The sequence below is a fragment of the Coregonus clupeaformis genome, chromosome 1 (assembly GCF_020615455.1).
Source record: "Coregonus clupeaformis isolate EN_2021a chromosome 1, ASM2061545v1, whole genome shotgun sequence".
Taxonomy (NCBI): Eukaryota; Metazoa; Chordata; class Actinopteri; order Salmoniformes; family Salmonidae; genus Coregonus; species Coregonus clupeaformis.
In genome coordinates this window covers 48157736-48184108 of record NC_059192.1, presented here as the reverse complement: position 1 = coordinate 48184108, position 26373 = coordinate 48157736, and the positions used below count along the sequence as shown (strand labels likewise).

The 26373-nt window shown below is 45.7% G+C and overlaps 1 pseudogene; it reads left to right on the top strand.

Moving 5' to 3' along the window:
- Positions 1-19616, top strand: part of LOC121582897 — a 49031-nt pseudogene extending 29415 nt beyond the window's left edge.
- The last annotated feature ends 6757 nt before the right edge of the window (positions 19617-26373 follow it).

Here is a 26373-nt window from a genome sequence, read left to right as displayed (position 1 = left end):
TTTCGGACTTTAGCAGCAGTGAGTGGTTGGAATGACGAGGCATTACAAGGAGTGTTCATCAATGCTTTGTCTGAGACTTTAAAAGATGAATTGGTGTCATATGATGAATCGCCTACGCTGGATAATCTTATTTCACTCACTATCAGGTTGGATAATCGGATTCGGGAGCGCCGCCGGGAGAGGAGTGTTAGTTCCAAGCAACCTGTCTGTCATCAACAAACTCCTCCCTGCATCGTCCCTACGGAGAGAGCCGTGTCTTCCCGAGTCGATACGGGAGCACTGAACCCGAAGCCATGGAGGTGGGTCGTGCACGGTTGTCCTCAGAGGAGCGTGCACGTCGTATTCAGGCTCGGGTCTGCCTGTATTGTGGAGAAGCTGGTCATTTCGTTCCTTCCTGCCCAGTTCGGTCCGGAAAAGGGCCGGCTCATCATTTATGGGAGAAGTTTTGGTGAGCCGAGCAGCGGATTCTTCCTCTTCTCCCCGCATTCTGCTCCAGGCATCCCTCCAGTGGCAGTTCCAGAATTTCTCTGTTAGTGCGCTGATTGACTCTGGTGCCCGTAAAAGCTTTTGGATAGAGGTGGGCTCAACAAATGGATTTGGAGACTGTTCCTATGGACTGTCCGCTGCAGGCTAAGGGTCTAAATGGACAATTGTTGACCCGCATTACCCATCAGACTGTTCCTGTTTGTCTTAGAGTGTCGGGAAATCATCAGGAGAACATTCAATTCCATATTATCGACTGCCCACAGACTCCCCTGGTCCTTGGTATCCCCTGGCTCATAAAACACAATCCACACATTGATTGGGTGACAGGTAGCATTGTTTCATGGAGCACATTTTGTCATGTGAATTGTTTGTGTTCTGCTCAGACTCCTGCCAGTACTGTGCCTCAACCTCCACTGGAGTCCATGGATCTTTCTGCTGTTCCTGACGTGTATCATGACCTGGCATCCGTTTTCTGCAAACACAGAGCTACTTCTCTTCCTCCTCACCGGCCTTACGACTGCGCCATTGACCTCCAGCCAGGAGCCCCGCCTCCCCAGCAGTCGCCTGTACAATCTCTCCCGGCCGGAGACGGAGGCTATGGAGAACTACATTCGGGACTCCTTGGCGGCAGGTATTATGCGTCCTTCCTCGTCACCTGTAGGAGCGGGATTCTTTTTGTTGCTAAGAAGGATAAGACCCTCAGACCCTGTATTGATTACCGTGGACTTAACAACATCACCATTAAGAACAAGTATTCTCTGCCTTTGATTAATTCTGCTTTTCCCCCTCCTTCATGGTGCTACCATCTTTACGAAACTGGATCTACGAAATGCGTATCACCTGGTGCGCATTCGTAAGGGGTGATGAATGGAAGACTGCCTTCAACACACCCTTGGGACATTTTGAGTATCGGGTTATGCCTTTTGGGTTGTCTAATGCCCCTGCTGTTTTTCAGGCACTAGTCAATGATGTCCTTCGGGACATGTTGAATCGGTTTGTTTTTGTCTATCTGGATGATATCTTGATTTTCTCAGAGTCCTCCCAGGAACATGAACTGCATGTGCGCCAGGTGTTGCAAAGGTTGTTGGAGAACAAACTGTTTGTGAAGATGGAGAAATGTGAATTTCATGTGTCTGAGACCTCTTTTTTGGGTTACATCATAGCTCAGGGGAGCTGCGGATGGACCCAGCTAAGATCTCTGCTGTCACGGACTGGCCAGCTCCCTCTACCCGCAAACAACTTCAACGATTCCTGGGGTTTGCGAACTTCTATAGGAGGTTCATCAAGGACTACAGCCGCATTGCGGCGCCACTCACCGCTCTCACCTCCATCTCACGACCGTTCGCTTGGAATGAAGGGGCCGAATCAGCGTTCGAAGAACTGAAACATCGCTTTGCCTCGGCTCCCATTCTGATGCAGCCGGACCCCGACCGCCAGTTTGTCGTGGAGGTGGATGCATCCGACACTGGGGTAGGTGCAGTGTTGTCACAACGTTCTCCTGAAGATAACAAACTGCATCCCTGTGCTTTTCTCTCAAGGAAACTTTCTCAGGCAGAGAGGAATTATGATGTTGGAAATCGTGGAACTGCTCGCCGTTAAGCTGGCTCTCGAGGAGTGGCGACATTGGTTGGAGGGGGCGGAACAACCCTTCATCGTTTGGACGGATCATAAGAATCTGGCTTACCTCCAGTCAGCGAAGCAGCTCAACCCCCGTCAAGCCAGGTGGGCACTATTTTTTGGGAGATTCAATTTTTCTCTGTCTTACCGTCCTGGGTCACGCAACGTCAAGCCTGACGCCCTGTCCCGTGTTCATTCGGCTGTTGATACTGGTAGTAACCCTGAACCCATTTTGCCTCCTACCTGCAGTATTGCAGTCATCACATGTGACATCGAGGGGATTGTTAGACAGGCTCAACATCATCAAGCTGACCCTGGGAGGGTCCTCCTAACCGGATGTTTGTCCCTGAGTCTGCTCGCTCCCAGGTACTTCAGTGGGCTCACTCGTCTCCCCTTACCTGTCACCCTGGAGTTTCGCGGACCCTTGACTTTGTGCGACGGAAGTTCTGGTGGGCCACGATGGAGGCGGACACTCGAGCCTTCATTGCTGCTTGTACGGTATGTGCACGAAGTAAAAACTCCACCCAGGCCAGCGCTGGTCATCTACGACCTCTACCTATACCCAGCCGGCCCTGGTCGCATATCGCTATGGATTTTGTCACTGGACTTCCCCCCTCATCTGGTAAGACTGTCATTCTTACGGTGATTGATCGTTTTTCTAAGTTCGCTCATTTTTTGGCCCTACCTAAACTGCCCACTGCCAGAGAGACGGCTGATATTTTGGTTGAACATGTGTTCCGCTCTCATGGTCTACCCACGGATATTGTCTCTGACAGGGGTCCCCAGTTTGTCTCCCAGGTGTGGAAAGCTTTCTGTAAAGCTTTGGGCATTACATCCAGCCTGTCCTCTGGATATCACCCCCAGACCAACGGGCAAGCCGAGAGAGCGAACCAGGAGATGGAGACCGCACTTCGCTGTGTCACTGGGTCTAACCCTGGGTCATGGAGCTCCATGCTCCCCTGGGTGGAATATGCTCATAACACCTTGACTAACGCTTCCTCTGGTTTGTCTCCTTTTCTGTGTGCTCTGGGTTATCAACCTCCCCTGTTCCCTTCCCAAGAGAGGGAACTTGCGGTACCTTCGGTGCAGTCCCACATGCGCCGCTGCTGCAAGGTCTGGAGGAAGGCCAGGGTAGCTCTGTCCCGAGCTTCGGCGTACATGCAGAGGCAAGCCAACCGTCACCGGTCCCAGGCTCCCGGTTACTCTCCTGGTCAAGAGGTATGGCTGAAGTCACGGGACCTTCCATTGAAGGTGGAGTCGAAGAAGATGGCGCCTCGTTTTATAGGACCGTTCAAGATACTGTCTATTGTTAACCCCTGCGCGGTTAAGCTACAGCTTCCTGCCTCCCTACGGGTTCATTCCACCTTTCATGTTTCCCAGATTAAGCCTGTGTCGGTTAGCCCTTTGTGCCCGCCCTCTCGTCTCCCTCCTCCGCCCAAGATCGTGGGTGGGGGTCCGGTCTACACTGTCCGGCGACTTCTGGATGTTCGCCGCCGGGGTCGTGGTTTCCAGTACCTGGTGGATTGGGAGGGTTATGGTCCTGAGGAACGTTCCTGGGTGCCCAGGAGCTTCATTGTGGATCCTGCTCTGGTTCGTGAGTTTCATAGGTTACATCCTGATAAACCCTGTCGGCCGCCAGGTGGCGTCCGTAGAGGGGGGGGTACTGTTAGGCCTACTGCTGCTAGGTAGCTCTCTCTCCCTCCCCTCTGTCTGTCCTTGATTGCAGGAGTGAAGTCTGGTGTGCGGGAGTCAGGGTTCCAGCTGCAGCTCATTCACCATAATCACCTCAGCCTTTAAGACCCGGTCAAACTTTCCACTCATCGTCAGATCATAGTCAAGACAACCATGTTAGTCTCGCTGCCGACTCAACCTGTCTGTTTTCGCTCTTGTGTTTTTTGGACTGTTTATTTACTTTTTCTCCTGTGCCACAGATATTTGGAACCTGACTCCTGCCTCCGCTTCACTCCTGCCACCACCATCCTGCTCTCCACTATCGGGCCTCTCCTTTGGACTCACCACGGACACTAGGACATTACGGTACCACACCTGCCCTGACCTGGATCTGTACCCTCCCTGTAACCTGGACTTGCTCTTCCCCATTTATTGGAAACCTGGACTATTGAACATTATAAATAACCTGTTAAAACTTCTCTGGCTTGGTGTACTTGTCTGCATTTGGGTTCTATCCAGTTAAATCATAACAATTAGCCAATCTTCAATCATTTGAGAATAAATTGGATGACCTAAGATTACGGTTATCCTACCAACGGGACATTAAAAACTGTAATATCTTATGTTTCACTGAGTCGTGGCTGAACGACGACATGGACAACATACAGCTAGCGGGCTATACGCTACATCGGCAGGATAGAACGGCTGACTCCGGTAAGACAAGGGGTGACGGTCTGTGTATATTTGTAAACAACAGCTGGTGCACAAAATCAAATACTAAGGAAGTCTCGAGGTTTTGCTCGCCTGAGGTAGAGTATCTTATGATAAGCTGTAGACCACACTATTTACCAAGAGAGTTTTCATCTATATTTTTCATAGCTGTCTATTTACGACCACAAACCAATGCTGGCATTAAGATTGCACTGAATGAGCTGTATAAGGCCATAAGTGAACAGGAAAACGCTCATCCAGAGGCAGCGCTCCTAGTGGCCGGGGACTTTAATGCAGGGAAACTTAAATCCGTTCGACCTAATTTCTACCAGCATGTTAAATGTGCAACCAGAGGAAAAAAAACTCTTAACAACCTTTACGCCACACACAGAGACGCATTCAAAGCTCTCCCTCGCTCTCCATTTGGCAAATCTGACCATAACTCTATCCTCCTGATTCCTGCTTATAAGCAAAAACTAAAGCAGGAAGCACCAGTGACTCGGTTAATAAAAAAAAAGTGGTCAGATGACGCAGATGCTAAGCTACAGGACTGTTTTGCTAGCACAGACTGGAACATGTTCCAGGATTCTTCAGATAGCATTGAGGAGTACACCACATCAGTCACTGGCTTCATCAATAAGTGCATCGATGATGTCGTCCCCACAGTGACCGTACGTACATACCCCAACCAAAAGCCATGGATTACAGGAAACATCCGCACTGAGCTAAAGGGTAGAGCTGCCGCTTTCAAGGAGCGGGACTCTAACCCGGACTAAGATTGAATCGTACTACACTTGCTCTGACGCTCGTCGGATGTGGCAGGGCTTGAAAACTATTACAGACTACAAAGGGAAGCACAGCTGCGAGCTTCCCAGTGACACAAGACTTCCAGACGAGCTAAACCACTTCTAAGCTCGCTTCAAGGCAAGCAACACTGAAGCATGCATGAGAGCACCAGCTGTTCTGGATGACTATGTGATCACGCTCTCCGTAGCCGATGTGAGTAAGACTTTTAAGCAGGTCAACATTCAAAAGGCCGCAGAGCCAGACGGATTACCAGGACGTGTACTCCGAGCATGTGCTGACCAACTGGCAAGTGTCTTCACTGACATTTTCAACATGTCCCTGACTGAGTATGTAATACCAACATGTTTCAAGCAGACCACCATAGTCCCCGTGCCCAAGGACACTAAGATAACGTGCCTAAATGACTACCGACCCGTTGCACTGACGTCTGTAGCCATGAAGTGCTTTGAAAGGCTGGTCATGGCTAACATCAACACCATTATCCCAGAAACCCTAGACCCACTCCAATTTGCATACCTCCCCAACAGATCCACAGATGATGCAATCTCTATTGCATTCCACACTAACCCTTTCCCACCTGGACCAGAGGAATACCTACGTGAGAAGGCTATTCATTGACTACAGCTCAGCATTCAACACCATAGTGCCCTCAAAGCTCATCACTAAGCTAAGGATCCGGGGACTAAACACCTCCCTCTGCAAATGGATCCTGGACTTCCTGACGGGCCGCCCCCATGTGGTAAGGGTAGGTAACAACACATCTGCCACACTGATCCTCAACACGGGGGCTCCTCAGGGGTGCGTGCTCAGTCCCCTCCTGTACTCCCTGTTCACCCATGACTGCATGGCCAGGCACGACTCCAACACCATCATTAAGTTTTCCAATGACACAACAGTGGTAGGCCTGATCACCGACAATGATGAGACAGCCTATAGGGAGGAGGTCAGAGACCTGGCCGTGTGGTGCCAGGATAACAACCTCTCCCTCAACGTGACCAAGACAAAGGAGATCATTGTGGACTACAGGAAAAAAAAGAGGACTGAGCACGCCCCCATTCTCATCGACGGGGCTGTAGTGGAACAGGTTGAGAGCTTCAAGTTCCTTGGTGTCCACATCACCAACGAACTATCATGGTCCAGACACACCAAGACAGTCATGAAGAGGTCACGACAAAGCCTAGTCCTATTCTCAGGAGACTGAAAATATTTGGAATGGGTCCTCAGATCCTCAAAAATTTCTACAGCTGCACCATCGAGAGCATCCTGACTGGTTGCATCACCGCCTGGTATGGCAACTGCTTGGCCTCCGGCCGCAAGGCACTACAGAGGGTAGTGCATACGGCCCAGTACATCACTGGGGCCAAGCTTCCTGCCATCCAGGAACTCTATACCAGGCGGTGTCAGAGGAATGCCCTCAAAATTGTCAAAGACTCCAGCCACCCTAGTCATAGAATGTTCTCTCTGCTACCGCACGGCAAGCGGTACCGGAGTGCCAAGTCTAGGTCCAAAAGACTTCTCAACAGCTTCTACCCCCAAGCCATAAGACTCCTGAACAGCTAATCATGGCTACCCGGACTATTTGCACTGCCACCCCACCCCCACCCCCCACCCCATCTTTTTACGCTGCTGCTACTCTGTTAATTATTTATGCATAGTCACTTTAACTCTACCCACATGTACATATTACTTAAACTACCTCAACTAGCCGATGCCCCCGCACATTGACTCTGCACTGGTACTCCCCTGTATATATAGCCTCCCTACTGTTATTTTATTTTACTTCTGCTCTTTTTTTCTCAACACTTTTTTGTGGTTGTTTTATTTTACTTTTTTATAAAAAATAAATGCACTGTTGGTTAAGGGCTGTAAGTAAGCATTTCACTGTAATGTCTGCACCTGTTGTATTCGGCGCATATGGCCAATAAAATGTGATTTGATTTGATTTGATTTGCTCATAGCGAGGAACTGAGAAAAATGGCTTCAAAGTTTTTTAATTGTCCAGCCAAATGAATTCTAGGGAGATCATTGGAGATGAAATTGGTGAAGTGAAATGAAAAAAATAACTTGTTTCAAAAAAATCTAAAATCTAAATAACGGAAAAGTGGTGCATGCATATGTATTCACCCCCTTTGCAATGAAGCCCCTAAATAAGATCTGGTGCAACCAATTACCTTCAGAAGTCACATAATTAGTTACATTTAAATTTACATTTACAGTGGGGGGAAAAAGTATTTAGTCAGCCACCAATTGTGCAAGTTCTCCCACTTAAAAAGATGAGAGAGGCCTGTAATTTTCATCATAGGTACACGTCAACTATGACAGACAAATTGAGAAGAAAAAAATCCTGAAATTTTTTTATGAATTTATTTGCAAATTATGGTGGAAAATAAGTATTTGGTCACCTACAAACAAGCAAGATTTCTGGCTCTCACAGACCTGTAACTTCTTCTTTGAGAGGCTCCTCTGTCCTCTACTCGTTACCTGTATTAATGGCACCTGTTTGAACTTGTTATCAGTATAAAAAACACCTGTCCACAACCTCAAACAGTCACACTCCAAACTCCACTATGGCCAAGACCAAAGAGCTGTCAAAGGACACCAGAAACAAAATTGTAGACCTGCACCAGGCTGGGAAGACTGAATCTGCAATAGGTAAGCAGCTTGGTTTTAAGAAATCAACTGTGGGAGCAATTATTAGGAAATGGAAGACATACAAGACCACTGATAATCTCCCTCGATCTGGGGCTCCACGCCAGATCTCACCCCGTGGGGTCAAAATGATCACAAGAACGGTGAGCAAAAATCCCAGAACCACACGGGGGGACCTAGTGAATGACCTGTAGAGAGCTGGGACCAAAGTAACAAAGCCTACCATCAGTAACACACTACGCCGCCAGGGACTCAAATCCTGCAGTGCCAGACGTGTCCCCCTGCTTAAGCCAGTACATGTCCAGGCCCGTCTGAAGTTTGCTAGAGTGCATTTGGATGATCCAGAAGAGGATTGGGAGAATGTCATATGGTCAGATGAAACCAAAATATAACTTTTTGGTAAAAACTCAACTCGTCGTGTTTGGAGGACAAAGAATGCTGAGTTGCATCCAAAGAACACCATACCTACTGTGAAGCATGGGGGTGGAAACATCATGCTTTGGGGCTGTTTTTCTGCAAAGGGACCAGGACGACTGATCCGTGTAAAGGAAAGAATGAATGGGGCCATGTATCGTGAGATTTTGAGTGAAAACCTCCTTCCATCAGCAAGGGCATTGAAGATGAAACGTGACTGGGTCTTTCAGCATGACAATGATCCCAAACACACTGCCCGGGCAACAAAGGAGTGGCTTCGTAAGAAGCATTTCAAGGTCCTGGAGTGGCCTAGCCAGTCTCCAGATCTCAACCCCATAGAAAATCTTTGGAGGGAGTTGAAAGTCCGTATTGCCCAGCGACAGCCCCAAAACATCACTGCTCTAGAGGAGATCTGCATGGAGGAATGGGCCAAAATACCAGCAACAGTGTGTGAAAACCTTGTGAAGACTCACAGAAAACATTTGACCTGTGTCATTGCCAACAAAGGGTATATAACAAAGTATTGAGAAACTTTTGTTATTGACCAAATTATTATTTTCCACCATAATTTGCAAATAAATTCATAAAAAATCCTACAATGTGATTTTCTGGATTTTATATCCTCATTTTGTCTGTCATAGTTGACGTGTACCTATGATGAAAATTACAGGCCTCTCTCATCTTTTTAAGTGGGAGAACTTGCACAATTGGTGGCTGACTAAATACTTTTTTCCCCCACTGTACATCATTTAGCAGACGCTCTTATCCAGAGCGACTTACAACTTGGTGCATTCAACTTATGATAGCCAGTGGGACAACCACTTTTTTTTATGGGGGGTAGAATGATTACTTTATACTATTCCAGGTATTCCTTAAAGAGGAAGGGTTTCAAGTGTCTTGCACCTGTGTGCAATCTAAGTATATATGCAGCTGTTCTGAAAGGCCCCAGAGTCTGCAACACCACTAAGCAAGGGGCACCACTAAGCAAGCGGCACCATGAAGACCAAGGTGCTCTCCAAACAGGTCAGGGACAAAGTTGTGTAGAAGTACAGATCAGGGTTAGGTTCCCACAAAGCACCATTAAATCCATTATTAAAAAATTTAAAGAATATGGCACAACAAAAACCTGCCAAGAGAGGGCCGCCCACCAAAACTCACGGACCAGGCAAGGAGGGCATTAATCAGAGAGGCAACAAAGAGACCAAAGATAACCCTTAAGGAGCTGCAAAGCTCCACAGCGGAGATTGGAGTATCTGTCCATAGGACCACTTTAAGCCGTACACTCCACAGAACTGGGCTTTACTGAAGAGTGGCCAGAAAAAAGCCATTGCTTAATGAAAAAAATAAGCAAACCCATTTGGTGTTCGCCAAAAGCCATGTGGGAGACTCCCCAAACATATGGAAGAAGGTACTCTGGTCAGATGAGACTAAAATTGAACTTTCTGGCCATCAAGGAAAACGCTATGTCTGACGCAAACCCAACACCTCTAAACACCCCGAGAACACCATCCCCACAGTGAAGCATGGTGGTGGCAGCATCATGCTGTGGGGATGTTTTTCATCGGCAGGGACTGGGAAACTGGTCAGAATTGAAGGAATGATGGATGGCACTAAATACAGGGAAATTCTTGAGGGAAACCTGTTTCAGTCTTCCAGAGATTTGAGACTTGGACGGGGGTTCACCTTCCAGCAGGACAATGACCCTAAGCATACTGCTAAAGCAACACTCGAGTGGTTTAAGGGGAAACATTTACATTTCTTGGAATGGCCTAGTCAAAGCCCAGACGTCAATCCAATTGAGAATCTGTGGTATGACTTAAAGATTGCTGTACACCAGCGGAACCCATCCAACTTGAAGGAGCTGGAGCATTTTTTCCTTGAAGAATGGGCAAAAATCCCAGTGGCTAGGTGTGCCAAGCTTATAGAGACATACCCCAAGAGACTTTCAGCTGTAATTGCTGCAAAAGGTGAGGGGGGTGAATAGTTATGCACACTCAAGTTTTCTGTCTTTTTCTCTTATTTCTTGTTTGTTTCACAAAATAAAATATTTTGCATCTTCAGAGTGGTAGGCATGTTGTGTAAATCAAATGATACAAATCCCACAAAAATCAATTTTAATTCCAGGTTGTAAGGCAACAAAATAGGAAAAATGCCAAGGGGGTGAATAATTTTGCACGCCATTGTAGTTCTTAACAGTGTCTGCGTGTCGGCGTTTCAGAGCAAGTTCAACCATCATTTCCCCCCGGGAATGCTGTGCGATGATGTTGTGTCCCTAGATTAGCAATGTATGTGTGTGTAGCTGTCAGTCAGTGTCATACAGGTTTAGATTGTATCACTATCAGAATAGAATGATATGATACCAATGTAAAAGGCAGTAACTGCTGCCAAGGGCAGGTTGAAACCAAGCTAAAAGGCAGTAAGTTCAGTTACTGCCATTTACCTTGGTTTCACAGTAACTTTTTGCAGTTACTGCTAATATGACCCCCATTTTCTACAAAAACACAATACAATAGAGGCAGGATACTTGTCCACATGATTAAGCATGTATTTAACGTAGCAAAAATGACATTAACTCATTTTCGACCAAATTAGCAGTTACTGCCTTTTTGCTTGGTAGGGCAGTATTGTTGTCTCTACCTTTTTGCCCTTTGTGCTGTTGTCTGTACCATGTTTGTGTTGCTGCCATGCTGTGTTGTTGTCTCTCTTTATGTAGTGTTGTGGTGTCTCTCTTGTCATGATGTGTGTTTTGTCCTACATTTTTATTTTGAATCCCAGCCCCCATCTCCACGGGAGGCCTTTTGCCTCTTGGTAGGCCATCATTGTAAATAAGAATTTGTTCTTAATTGACTTGCCTAGTTAAATAAAGGTTCAATAAAAAATTTAAATAAATAACCATGCTCAAAGGGACATTCAGTGTCTGCTTTTTTTTTACCATCTACCAATAGGTGCCCTTCTTTGCGAGGCATTGGAAAACCTCCCTGGTCTTTGCGACTTAGGGACCTTCCAGATAATCGTATGTGTGGGGTACAGAGATGAGGTAGTCATTCAAAAATCATGTTAAACACTATTATTGTCACACTCTGATCTGTTTCACCTGTCTTTGTGATTGTCTCCACCCCCCTCCAGGTGTCGCCCATCTTCCCCATTATCCCCAGGTTATTTATACCTGTGTTCTCTGTTTGTCTGTTGCCAGTTCGTTTTGTTTCGTCAAGCCTACCAGCGGTTTTCCCCTTGCTCCTGTCTTTCTCTAGTTCCTGTTTTCTAGTTTTCCTGGTTTTTACCATTCTGCCTGCCATGACCCTGAGACTGCCTGCCATTCTGTACCTTTTACACTCTGATCTGGATTACTGACCTCTGCCTGCCCTTCACATGTCGTTTGCCTGCCCCTGTTTTTGTAATAAACTTTTGTTACTTCGACACTGTCTGCATCTGGGTCTTCTCCTGAAACGTGATAATTATGGAACTATTATTGAACATGCAACTTATGTGACTTGTTAACCAAATGTTTACTCATTAACTTATTTAGGATTACCATAACAAAGGGGTTGAATACTTATTGACTCAAGACATTTCAGGTTTTCATTTTTTATGAATTTGTAAAAATGTTGAAAAACATAATTCCACTTTGACAATTTATTTTCAATTGAATCCATTTTAAATTCAGGCTGTAACACAACAAAATGTGGAAAAAGTAAAGGGGTGTGAATACTTTCTGAAGGCACTGTAGCTAGGGCATCAGTATCTAAGGTGCAGGGTAGAGGACCAGGTGGTAGCTGTCTAGTGACAGTATCTAAGGTGCAGGGTAGAGGACCAGGTGGTAGCTGGCTAGTGACAGTATCTAAGGTGCAGGGTAGAGGACCAGGTGGTAGCTGTCTAGTGACAGTATCTAAGGTGCAGGGTAGAGGACCAGGTGGTAGCTGTCTAGTGACAGTATCTAAGGTGCAGGGTAGAGGACCAGGTGGTAGCTGTCTAGTGACAGTATCTAAGGTGCAGGCCAGTGTACCGGGCGGAGGCCGGCTAGTGATGACTGTTTAACAGTTTGATGTCCTGGAAATAGAAGCCATTTTTCATTCTCTCTGTCCCGGCTTTGATGCACCTGTACTGTCTCTGTCTGCTAGATGGTAGCAGGGTGAACAGGCTGTGGCTCGGGTGGCTGAGGTCCTTGATGATCTTCTTGGCCTTCCTGTGACACCGGGTGTTGTAGATGTCCTGGAGGGCAGACAGTGTGCCCCCGGTGATGTATTGGGCTGACCACACCACCCCCTGCGGTTACAAGCGGTGTAGTTGCTGTAGCAGGTGGTGATACAGCCTGACAGAATGCTCTCGATGGTGCATCTGTAGAAGTTCGGGGGGTATTAGGGGCCAATACGAATTTCTTCAGCCTCCTGAGGTTGAAGAGATGCTGTTGCGCCTTCTTCACCACAGTGTCGTTGTGGAGGGACCATTTCAAGTCCTCAGTGATGTGCACACAGAGGAACTAGAAGCTTTTAACCCTCTCCACTTAGGCCCCATTGATGTGGATGGGGGCGTGCTCTCTCTGCTGTCTCCTGTAGACCACGATCAGCTCCTTTGTTTTGTTGTCGTTGAGGGAGAGGTTATTTTCCTTGCTCCACTCCGCCAGGGCTCTCCCCTCCTCCCTATAGGCTGTCTTGTTGTTGTTGGTAATCAGGCCTACAACTGTTGTGTCGTCAGCAAACTTGATGATTGAGTTGGAGACGTGCGTAGCCATGCAGTTATGGGTGAAAAGAGAGTACATGAGGAGCTGAGCATGCACCCCTATGGGGCCCTCGTATTGAGGATAAGTGTGGCGGAGGGGTTGTTGCCTACCTTCAACACCTGGGGTCGGCCCGTCAGGAAGTCCAGGACCCAGTTGCACAGGGAGGGGTTCAGACCCAGGGCCCTGAGCTTAGTGATGAGCTTGGAGGGAACTATGGTGTTGAAGGCTAAGTGTAGTCGATGAAGAGCATTCTCACATTGGGATTCCTCTTGTCCAAGTGTGATAGAGCAGTGTGCAGTGCAATGACTATTGCATCGTCCGTGGATCTGTTGGGGCGGTATGCAAACTGGGTCTTGGGCAGGGATCATCAACTAGATTCAGCCGCGGGCCAATTTTTTTATTGTCGGGGGGCCGGCGCGTAATTACAAATAATTGTAATGCTGATATTACAGTGCATTCGGAAAAGTATTCAGACCCCTTCCCCTTTTCCACATTGTGTTACGTTACAGCCTTATTCTAAAATGGGTTACATAAATATTTTCCCTCATCAATCTACACACAGTACCCCATAATGACAAAGCGATGACAATTTTTTGGGGTGCAAATTAATAAAAAATAAAAAACAGAAATACCTTATTTACATAAGTATTCAGACCCTTTGCTATGAGACTCGAAAATGAGCACAGGTGCATCCTGTTTCCATTGATCATCTTTGAGATGTTTCTACAACTTGATTGGAGTCCACCTATGGTAAATTCAATTGATTGGACATGATTTGGAAAGGCACACCCCTGTCTATATAAGGTCCGCCAGTTGACAGTGCATGTCAGAGCAAAAACCAAGCTATGAGGTCAAAGGAATTGTCTGTAGAGCTCTGAGACAGGATTGTGTCGAGGCACAGATCTGGGGAAGGGTACCAAAACATTTCTGCAGCATTGAAGGTCCCCAAGAACGCAGTGGCCTCCATCATTCTTAAATGAAAGAAGTTTGGAACCACCAAGACTCTTCCTAGAACTGGCTGCCCGGACAAACTGAGCAATTGGGGGAGAAGGGCCTTGGTCAGGGAGGTGACCAAGAACCCGATGGTCACTCTGACAGAGTTCCAGAGTTCCTCTGTTGAAATGGGAGAACATTCCAGAAGGACAACCATCTCTGCAGCACTCCACCAATCAGGCCTTTATGGTAGAGTGGCCAGACGGAAGCCACTCCTCAGTAGAAGGCACATGACAGCCTGCTTGGAGTTTGCCAAAAGACACCTAAAGGACTCTCAGACCATGAGAAACAAGATTCTCTGGTCTGATGAAACCAAGATTTAACTCTTTGGCCTGAATGCCAAGCGTCATGTCTGGAGGAAACCCGGCACCATCCCTACGGTGAAGCATCGTGGTGGCAGCATCATGCTGTGGGGATGTTTTTCAGTGGCAGGGAAACTAGTCAGGATCGAGGGAAAGATGAACGGAGCAAAGTGCAGAGAGATCCTTGATGAAAACCTGCTCCAGAGCGCTCAGGACCTCAGACTGGGGCAAAGATTCATTTTCTAACAGGACAACGACCCTAAGCACACAGCCAAGACAACGCAGGAGTGGCATTGGGACAAGTCTCTGAATGTCTTTGAGTGGCCTGGACTTGAACCCGTTCAAACATCTCTGGAGAGACCTGAAAATAGCTGTGCAGTGATGCTCCCCATCCAACCTGACAGAGCTTGAGAGGATCTGCAGAGAATAATGGGAGAAACTCCCCAAATACATGTGTGCCAAGCTTGTAGCGTCATACCCAAGAAGACTCAAGGCTGTAATCGCTGTCAAAGGTGCTTCAACAAATTACTGAGTAAAGGGTCTGAATACTTATGTAAATGTGATATTTCATTTATTTATGTATATAATTTTGCCAACATTTCCAAAAACCTGTTTTTGCTTTGCCATTATGGGATACTGTATGTAGATTAATGAGGGAAAAAAACTATTTAATCAATTTTAGAATAAGGCTGTAACGTAACAAAATGTGGAAAAAGTCAAGGGGTCTGAATACTTTCCGAATGCACTGTATATTATTAACCATGTTACTTTCCACTCAGGCATGCTTTGGGCCAGACTCAGGTATGTGATGGTGTGGACCCAGACATGAGATGGTCAGATCACACAATCAAGCCTCAGCTCAAAGGCAAGCGGCAGCCCCACTTGCAGATACAGTCATTCTGACAGATTATATGTTTATGCTCCATCCTGTAATCTTCCCTAGGCTCATAAAAGTGGTGACCTAACAATTTGAAAATCCCGGCTGTTTTCTACTCGCCATCCATCACACTGTGCTATTACAGGCTTTAAGATGTTGACGTAGATGTAAAGACCGCTTTTATGGATCTGGGTTTTTATCATCTCACCATGGTGGGCCACGAAGACCTTCAGTGCAATCATCTCAATTGTGTCTGTGAGACATTGTATTTATGTTATGAATTCAATGGCCTGTATCCCTCTGGGTTGAGTGATGTAGAGGCTCTCTATAAGACACATTTGAGTTATGAGTCAATTATTCACGTGTGGCTTTAGTGGTATAGGTGTTCTTTGTCCGGCATGCATTAAGCCCTGGGTTTTAGCAGTATAAAGAACATGACCCCACACAGACACATAGCCCAGAGAGAGAGCCTCATCATGGACTCCCCATTGGCCAGGCTTAGACCCCTGGGCTGAGAAAGCTCTCATCCAATAAGACGCCCCGTGAGGAAAGCCCTCGTCCAATAAGATGGCCCCCTGGGGTGAGGCTGGCGGATTACCAGTCTGCCCCTGGTGTTTGGGGCAGTGGGGGCACGAGCGAGGAGTGGGAGGGAGTGCGGTCACCAGGGCCAGCGGGCGCCTTTAAATGGTTGCTAGGGAGCAGGTATCAAAGGTCTGTGATTCGCACACAGTCACGGTCATGGAGGAATTAAACAGCAACAAAGAGACAGTTATTCTGCAATAATCCGCACTGCGGAGGGCAAGTTATTCTCCAATAATCAGAGCCACTGTGGGGCCAGCCAACGGAGGACTGTGATCACAAGAGCATGGTACTGCTCATACACACACCTTACACATCCTTTGTGCACCCATACACATATATATATATTTTTACAAACCATGCCATTTTCTCTCTCTCTCTCTCTCTCTCTCTCTCTCTCTCTCTCTCTCTCTCTCTCTCTCTCTCTCTCTCTCTCTCTCTCTCTCTCTCTCTCTCTCTCTCTCTCTCTCTCTCTCTCTCTCTCTATCACACTCACACTCACACACACACACCTCCATCCCTCACAGTGTCGTAGCGTGGGAGGATCGCTGTAATCGGCCTCAGAGCCCTCTCCCAGATAGAGAGGTGTTCACTTTGATCTCCTCTGGGTGGTCTGGAGCCAGTAGGATTGGGAATATAGAGATGGAGAGAGAGGGGTGTCTATGGGAATATGAAGACACACAGAGAGCTTAGGGGTGAATCAAGGATCAACTCCCATAAAGACTTAGACCGGTGAAAATAGTGTATTGTCTTCCTCTCACCGTGAGATAAGATGAGTTATACCTTACATCAATGAGTTGGGACTCCACTGATTATTCGTGGTTGCTTAGGGGTGTAAGTGAACACTGTACATCCTCATTTGAAGCACTAAGGACCTCCTGTATTCAACGTAAAGTAGCCAGTAGCCAGCAGGCATTTGTAGTATTGATACAGAGGGTAGTGTGTACATGTAACATGTCTGTGATCTTAGATGCAGAACTGAACTGTCTCTGTCTTCATCTTTCTTCTTCGTCTTACTTTCTCTCTATTTCTCCCTCCTCCCTCTCTCTGTCTCTCAGGTGTGAGTTGCTGTGTTGTCTAGGTTCAGAGTTCCGGCGGGGTGCAGGTGTGTTGGATATAGTATATGAGTCGCCCTTCCAGCTGCTCACCTGTGGCTACGACAACTATATCCGCTCTTGGGACCTCCACCTCAGTCCCAGTTACACTGTCTGTCCAATCAATAATTGTTTTCGTGTTAATGTATGCATAAATTGTCAATGTACTATGGCACATAATGTATGGCAAAATGTACCTCCACCAATATAGCACATGCAGCAATATACATGATAAAACTGTTAATTCCGGCCAAGCATTATGATTGGCAAAGAACCGTTCTGAGCCGTGCCGAAACGAGAATAACGTCACGTCTACATCATATACATCAACACACAGCACTAGCAACACAGTCCATTCATTCTCCCTCCCCTCCATCTTCCAAAGAAAAAGAGCGCAGTGTGTCCCTATCCAGTCCACTCTGGGCGGTGCCCGTATTGATGCGGACCTTTGCACATTTCCACAACAAACCAGGTCCTGCTATCAAAAGGACCTGGTCCTGCTATCAAAAGGACATTTTTTTTTGGGTGGGGTGTGTATATATGTGTGAGGGTTTTTTGTGGAGGGGGGGGTCCAGTCAAGTAACACAAATAAAAGCTGATTGTCAGTTAGCTCTGGGGAGTTGAGCGGAGGGTTGGGCTGGGATGGGGGTCCCTCTTTAGACATCAATAATTCACACACACAGCACCCCCAAGAGGCTCCCTGGGACAGTGAGGAGGTGCAGGGTTGTCTGGACGTTGGGTTCCCACTGTAAGAAGGATTTTGAGTCCCGCAGATGCCTGGAGGGTAACCGACCAGCGGACAACAACACACACCTCATTCTCTGTCTGATATACATTGTTGTCTTGGTGTTGTAAAGCACCTGTCTCTTGTTATGGGTTTATGTTGTGTAGGGTTGTTGTGTCTTTTATCAGGTTGATCTATCTTCTCATGGTCTTGTTGAATATGTGACTTTTGTGTGTCAGGTTGTTTCATCATATTTCTGGGGTTATTTCTTTGTATTTATAGTATGGCTTTTTGTAATTGGGTCATCATGGCAAATCGTTTTCTCATGTGATGTGGTATTGTTCTATTTAGTTATGTAGAGATGGCTGTGACATTCTCTGAGTGCGATGGTCAGTGTGTATGCATCCTCTCTACAAACTGCTGCATTCTCACCTCGTCTGACTACCCACACACCACGTCGGCTATAGGTTTGGCAGAGAGAGGGAAGATGAGCGAGAAAGAGAGAAAGAAGAGTCAGCCCAATTGGACAAGTCAACCTCAGGCACTCTTGTCTCAAATTGTCCCAGAAAAACACACTCAGAGAAACCGACACAGCTCAAACTCTCTCAGAGACACACAATAGTAACTCACTGCTTGACTTTAACCTCAAATGCCAAGAGGGGTAAAGTAGTCTGGTGATGGGGACACTCCTTCGAGTCTGGCCGAATCAGAGCTATATGTGGCTATATTTGGTGTCTCTCAACACTTTAGAACACAATGACAGTGAATTGACCTCGCACTCATTGGATTGCTAAAATTAGGACGAAAAGACTGTGTGTGTGCGTGCCTGTGTGTGTGTGCATGCCTGTGTGTGTGTGTGTTTCTGTACGTGTCTGTGTGTGAGAGTGACTCCAGATGTCTCTGCTGCCCTGCTGTCTGCTCCCGGTCCCTGTGCATCACTTATTGATGAGGCTCTAATGGATGATCGATCTCCATTGGCAGAACCCCTAAAATACTTCCCCTACCACCACCTCTTTCCCCACCGCAAACCCAGCCAGCACTCCAACACCCCAGCGCCTTTTCGTAAACAACAGATGAAGTTTCAGCATCCGCAAAAAACTCACACACAAACCTCACATCATACACCCTTCTCAAAACGTACAAAATCTTAACCTCCTCAAAACATGCACACACACATTTGCCTTATTAAAATTCTTCAAAGTACACTCTCTCCAAAATCCAGTCACATTCTGCACTGTGAAGTAGTGGTCCTTCTCCCCTAGGTCATCAAAGTAAGTTGAACAAATTAATGCTGTAATGCTGTCATTTTGGACTATTTCAGCTGCTGCAATTCATAGTATTTCAAATGAAGCTGATGTCTACTTTTTCCCAACATCCTCCTGTCCAACAGGAAGTGTGTCATGGAGTGGGAGGAGCCTCACGACAGTGCCCTCTACTGCATCCAGACGGACGGGAATCACATGACTGCCAGTGGCTCCTCCTACTACTACGGCGTCATACGGACATGGGATAATTGTTATTAAAAAATATTATTTAACCTTTATTTAACTAGGCAAGTCAGTTAAGAACAAATTCTTATTTTCAATGACGGCCTACACCAGCCAAACCCGGACGATGCTGGGCCAATTGTGCGCCGCCCTATGGGACTCCCAATCACGGCCGGTTGTGATACAGCCTGGAATCGAACTAGGGGGTCTGTAGTGACGCCTCAAGCACTGAGATGCAGTGCCTTAGACCGCTGCGCCACTCGGCAGACCCGCTGCTTAGAGGTATGTGTGTGTGTGTAATAACCAATTTGTGTGTGGGTGAGTGCCATTTATGACTGTTGTTTTCCTTGCCACAGATGTTCCAGTTGTCCTCTGCTGTGAGCAGCCCAGTGTACTGCCTTTGTTTCAACACCTCTCACCTGTATGATGCCCTCGCCACAGCACTGCACTCTCTGGACTTCAGACAGGGCCCCCGCCATGACAGATAACACCCACTCCCACAGACAGCTGTTGGGATTTACAATACCAGTCAAAAGTTTGGACACACCTTATCATTCAAGGGTTTTTCTTTATTTTTACAATTTTTTACATTGTAGAATAATAGTGAAGACATCAAAACTATGAAATAACACATATGGAATCATGTAGTAACTCAAAAAGTGTTAAACAAATCAAAATATATGTTATATTTGAGATTCTTCAAATAGCCACCCTTTGCCTTGATGACAGCTTTGCACACTCTTGGCATTCTCTCAACCAGCTTCACCTGGAATGCTTTTCCAACAGTCTTGAAGGAGTTCCCACATATGCTGAGCACTTGTTGGCTGCTTTTCATTCACTCTGCCGTCCGACTCATCCCAAACCATCTCAATTGGATTGAGGTCTGGGGATTGTGGAGGCCAGATCATCTGATGCAGCACTCTCCTTCTTGGTAAAATAGCCCTTACACAGCCAGAATGCTGTGGTAGCCATGCTGGTTAAGTGTGCCTTGAATTCAAAATAAATCACAGACAGTGTCACCAGCAAAGCACTCCCACACAATAACACCTCCTCCTCCATGCTTTACGGTGGGAACTACACATGCAGAGATCATCCGTTCACCCACACCGCGTCTCACAAAGACAGCGGTTTGAACCAAAAATCTCAAATTTGGACTCCAGACCAAAGGACACATTTCCACCGGTCTAATGTCCATTGCTCGTGTTTCTTGGCACAAGCAGGTCTCTTCTTATTATTGGTGTCCTTTAGTAGTGGTTTCTTTGCAGCAATTCGACCATGAAGGCCTGATTCACACAGTCCCTTCTGAACAGTTGATGTTGAGATGTGTCTGTTACTTGAACTGTGTGAAGCATTTATTTGGGCTGCAATTTCTGAGGCTGGTAACTCTAATGAACTTATCCTCTGCAGCAGAGGTAACTCCGGGTCTTCCATTCCTGTAGCGGTCCTCATGAGAGCCAGTTTCATCATAGCGCTTGATGGTTTTTGCGACTGCACTTGAAGAAACTTTCAAAGTTCTTGAAATGTTCAGTATTGACTGACCTTCATGTCTTAAAGTGATGATGGACTGTTGTTTGTCTTTGCTTATTTGAGCTGTTCTTGCCATAATATGGACTTCGTCTTTTACCAAATAGGGCTATCTTCTGTATACCCCCCTACCTTGTCACAACACAACTGATTGGCTCAAACGCATTAAGAAGGAAAGAAATTCCACAAATTATATTGTAAGAAGGCACACCTGTTAATTGAAATGCATTCCAGGTGACTACCTCATGAAGCTGGTTGAGAGAATGCCAAGAGTGTGCAAGGCTGTCATCAAGGCAAAGGGTGGCTATTTGAAGAATCTCAAATATAAAATATATTTGATTAGTTTAACACTTTTTTGGTTACTACATGATTCCATGTGTGTTTTTTCATAGTTTTGATGTCTTCACTATTTTTCTACAATGTAAAAAATAGTAAAAATAAAGAAAAACCCTTGAATGAATAGGTGTGTCCAAACTTTTGACTGGTAGTGTTTATGCGGATACTACGCACTGAAACCAACATGGAAACCTCTGCCAAGGCAACACAGATCCTGGACTAGAGGGCATGCAAGAACCTGTTGTTACAGGACTAATCCAGTGGCCTGGAGGCTCTCTCTCTCCCTCACACACACACACACACACACGATAAAGCCTAGATAACGCTTCCATTGAAGAACACACAGGGAGATGTTTCCACCTCACACTTTGAGTGGCTATGGGTTCTGTCGGATGCTTTGAGGGGATAAAACCATATTAGCCACTGACAGTAAAATAGAAAAACAGTGTTTGGGTTTCCATTCATTTGACCTCAACACCAGCGATCAGTCAGGATTGAAGTGTTTAACCTTAGAAAATCCACGTTATAATGTGAGGATCCATTTGACGGACATAGATAAAATATACACACATCTGGCATATCAAAGTTCTAGACGCATATCCAAACCCCACTTACACCTGGCGGTGCGTCATACATTGTATATATAAATGGGTCTAATTTGAACACTTGTCTTCAGATTAATTTGGTCAGTGGGGAGATAGTTATTTTTTTTTTCTGTGTTGTGCTTGGGGTTGAGTGGGGGGGTGGTTTGGGGGTTGGGTGTGTGTGCATTTGGTTCCACAGTGAATTCCCGGAGACCCTCCCTTCTTGCCATTAATGGCATATATTAGATCATATTCAACATGGGGCAGTCCATTAGCTAATATTACAGTAGCAGATAAGAGGAATAGCCACACTGCGTACATACATTGCACAACCATGCAGGAGATGTGACCCCCAGGGACTGTGCAGAGTTTAATTAATCATATGGACCCAGGGAGGGGCCCCACAGAAGCTGTTCAGTAGTGTGGCCAGTGTTTTGTTATCTGTAACTCAGTAGACGGAAATACAGGTTGTGCACTGATGATGATGATTTGATTGTGTAGAATGCCGTCCTTCCCCTACTGTGTGGCTTGGTATGAAATGCCTGACCTTGCAGGTGTGAGGAATCACACACGCACACACTGAGGATGCCACAGACTGAAGAGCCACCAGGCCACACTACTTGTTACCCACGATGCAGTGCTGTTGTCTGAGGTTATGTCACAAGGTCAACACAGTGACTCACCCAACCCAACCCCACCACCCACCTACTCCCCTCTCAGGAAAAGGCTGAAATGAAGACCTCCTGTCAGGAAATAAGTGGTGGGGGGGTCTGGGTTGAGGGTTGCAAGAAGGGTATTTGTGGTGCCCCTCGTCACACCTAAAGAGCCCCCACACACCCATACACACACCACACTCACCTAGCAACACTTGCACACACCATAGTCTCACAGACTCAGGAGTGAGTGATGTGGGCCTTGCCTGTACCTGCCTCTCTCCCTCGGTAGTGTCAGTTTGGAGGGAATGGATGAGGAGGAAGGAGGGGGGTGCAGAGGGCACCTGTACAAACCTCTCTGTCACACAGGTGATGGAAGCTTAGCAGGGGGACAAAGGATTTCACCTCACCCTCTGCCACAATGCCTTCATTTTTGTGACATTAACTCAGTTACATCATGAATATGATTCCTGTTTCAGACATGCAGACATGGATAAAACATCATGTCCATTGACATAAATGATTAAATCAATAGTTTGTTCTTGTTATGTCAAGTCTATTAGATTTAGCTAAATGTTCTGGTATTGGTGTTTTTTTGTTTGTTTAGCAGGATCTTTAAATTAAGATTTAGAGGCTAAATCTGGCATCTAGCAAGTGTGAAGAGGGCAAACCATCGTGACCTCAACTGAAACACAGCCAGCTGAGACACACAGGGTATATTTAGCTGAGGGAACCATATGAAGAGCATCAGGGTGCGTCTGGGTTAGTGGCGACTTGCTTTAAGACGTAAATCACACATACACTTGGATCATGCAGATGATGGATGAGGAAATAAAGTATAGTCTAGTACTGCCACTACCTTGCAGTGGAGCATGAATTGCACTAAAATGCATTAGCTTTATGGCTAAATGTGTTAGCAGATGACAGCTGATGGAACAAACCAGGCTGTTTGTGTGAAGGAATAATGGTTAACTGTTTTTAACACAATATGATTTGACCAATTAGAATTGTAATTTTCGTACCACTACTGTTACTGTTCACACTAGATATTCACAGAGTAACCCACTGGCACCTGTCTCACAGAGCAATCCACCATCCTTTGACTTTGTTCTCTCTCACAATGGATAACATGTAATTTACACTTAGCACTTAGCAAGACTAGCAGAGTAACATGAGAACATATGAAGAATCACACAGTGTTTTCTTTGGCCAAGTTCATTGGACTTGAATGGAAGGAAGGGCTTCCCTTTCAGTGGAGGTGAGCCCTGTTTCCGTGGGCTCATTGGGCTGTGGTGCAACCATGGAGAGGATCAGATATCAGAGCATCATACCAGGGTTGAGATTGGTTTTGGGGAGGTGGTTGAACTGTGTTATAAATGGGCTGGCAGGTTTTTACACTGATTTACCAGTGTGCAGTTATGTACCAAATGGTGCTGGAGCTTAAATTATTGTACCAATGCTGCCATCTACAGATGATGAGAGTAAATATATGCAAGACACCACTACCAAAGACTGCCACTACCACACACATCTGCCACCATTCCCACAATTTACTCTAAATTGTGTTATTCTTACAGTGGTTGCCAAAATAAAGGAAACACCAACATAAAGTATCTTAATAGGGCACAAGTGTCTGGGACTCCATCATTTTGAGAGATTCCATAATTTTGTGTTTTGTTGATGGTGGTGGAAAACTCTATCTCAGCCTGCGCTTCAGAATCAATTGGGTCGAGGTCTGGTGACTGAGACACACACACACTTTAAACCGCTATGCTCCTATGAGACCCCCTTTCAAAGTCACTGAGATCTTTTCTTGTAGCCAAAATAATGGGCAACTGGGCATTTTTATACATGACCCTAAGCATGATGGGTTCTTAATTGTTTAATTATCTCATGAACCACACCTGTGTGGAAGCACCTGTTTTCAATATACTTTGTATCGCTTATTTATTCAAGTGTTTTTTTTGGGGGGGGGCAGTTACCTGTATATTGGCACAATGATGAAAATATCTCAAATATCTCTCAATTCATTTTATTTATTTTCACACAAACTTCCACCTTTTTCCCAAAGCACTTACTGAAGTAATGCAGGAAAATGGATCAAAAGATATCCCACTAAGCATTACTGTCATGCGACATCTTTTGGACGTCTTTTTTTATCCTGTCCAGACGTTGAATTTTAGACGTCTATGTTTGGTTCAGATTTGGTCCAGTCTGGACCAGCCTTGATTTCAACATCCACAGATGTCCGATCCGGACCAGCCTATAACCAATCATAGACATCTATGTTTCACAAGTTTGGACAGTATAGTACAATACAGTACAGTGTAATGTACTGTACTCTACTGAATTAAACTGTTCTGTACTCTACTGTACTCTACTGAATTAAACTCTACTGTACTGTACCGTACTGTATTCTACTGAATAAAACTTGACTGTCCAGTACCGTACCATACCGTACTGTACTGTACAGTACTCTACTGTGCTAAACTGCCGTAATGTAATGTGATGTTCAAACTTGTGAAACATAGCCTAGACGTCTATGATTCGTTCAGATTTGGATCTGGTCCACACCTACCAAATGTGTACTTGTTTGGGGGCCGGAGCTCATTAGAATAATACACAGCATGCTTTGCGAGTGTTTGTTTTTACATTTACGTCATTCAGCAGACGCTCTTATCCAGAGCGACTGACAGTCAGTGCATTCAACTAAGGTAGATAAACAATAACATATCACAGTCATAGCAAGAAAATAAACAAATCTGTAACCGTCCTTTACTGCGAATGTTATTGTAGTTGAAGTGGTCTGTTGGTTTATTCTGTAGGTTGGACTACTTTGAACATCATCGCTGCCAGTTTTAAAGCTTTTGAATGAGACAGGTAGGAGCAATAATAAATATTATTTTGCAATCTTCAGTTGGCTCCTCTTTCCTATATTATTGTGATATAATACTTACTTCATTGAGAATGTATGTGCAGTTGAAATTTGTCCATAGAATCAATGACCGAAAAATACATATTTTCAACGTAGTATAATACTTTTGTTCTGAAAAGATGTCTTATAACCTTTCATTCTGCACCTGAAATCCACTTGATGTCAGCATCTGGAAAATACCTCTAAAATACGTATTTTTAATGGAATTTTGCTTACTGGGATTCTTTTTTTGAATAGTTACAATTGACCACAATCAGCTACACAACAAAATAGAACATTTCAGTATTATTTGTCTAACTATGGGAATGTGAAATTGTCTCAACTGAAGACCAAAAAGCTGCAACACAGCAAGATTGGGCTAATTGTGTTAATTGTGAATGTATGCGTGTGTGTATTTACCGCTGTTTGTACCAGAATGTGAATGAAAAAAGATAACCATTACCCCCCCACACTCACACACAACCCCTCCACCCCACACACCCCCAACTCTTCACTCCACCCTCACCTGTCAGTCATCCACGGGTCCCTGGGCTGAGGAACACAGGCCTGTCAGAGGGACCTCCAGCAGCCCTCAAAGAAAGAACCCCCCCCCGACAAAATAAGTAAAATTGAAGAAAGTCGGCCCTACTTTGCAGATCAGTCAGTAGATACCTGATTGTCACTCTGAGAGTCACAGCCTAATCCTATTGTGTCCTCTATAGGATTACTCTCTGTGGTCCCTCTCTCCCTGTAGCTGCGCGCGGGAGAAAGACCAGATTAAGGGGATTAGCTTGTATCCTCCTGACTTGTCAAGCTGGGATGTAAGGAACCATTGACTTCTGGGATATGAATGAGAGAAGTGCCTAAAAAAGAGGCAATGAAAGGCAGTGAACAAGAAAAATTCCTGAAAGAACAATGTGATTTGTTTGCTTTTGTTCCCTTTAACTGGGCTGAAAGGTTCAAAGGGCTTCCCCTGAGGAAAGGAAACCACCAAGCGCAGAGAGAGGGTAGAGAGAGAGAGAGAGAGAGAGAGAGAGAGAGAGAGAGAGAGAGAGAGAGAGAGAGAGAGAGAGAGAGAGAGAGAGAGAGAGAGAGAGAGAGAGAGAGAGAGAGAGAGAGAGAGAATGAGAGGGAGGGAAAGATGGATGGTGGGAGGGAGAGAGAAAGAAAGGGAGAAAGAGAGGGAACTAGGGCGGAAGAAAGAAAGAAAAGGAGTGAGAGGGAAAGAAAAAGA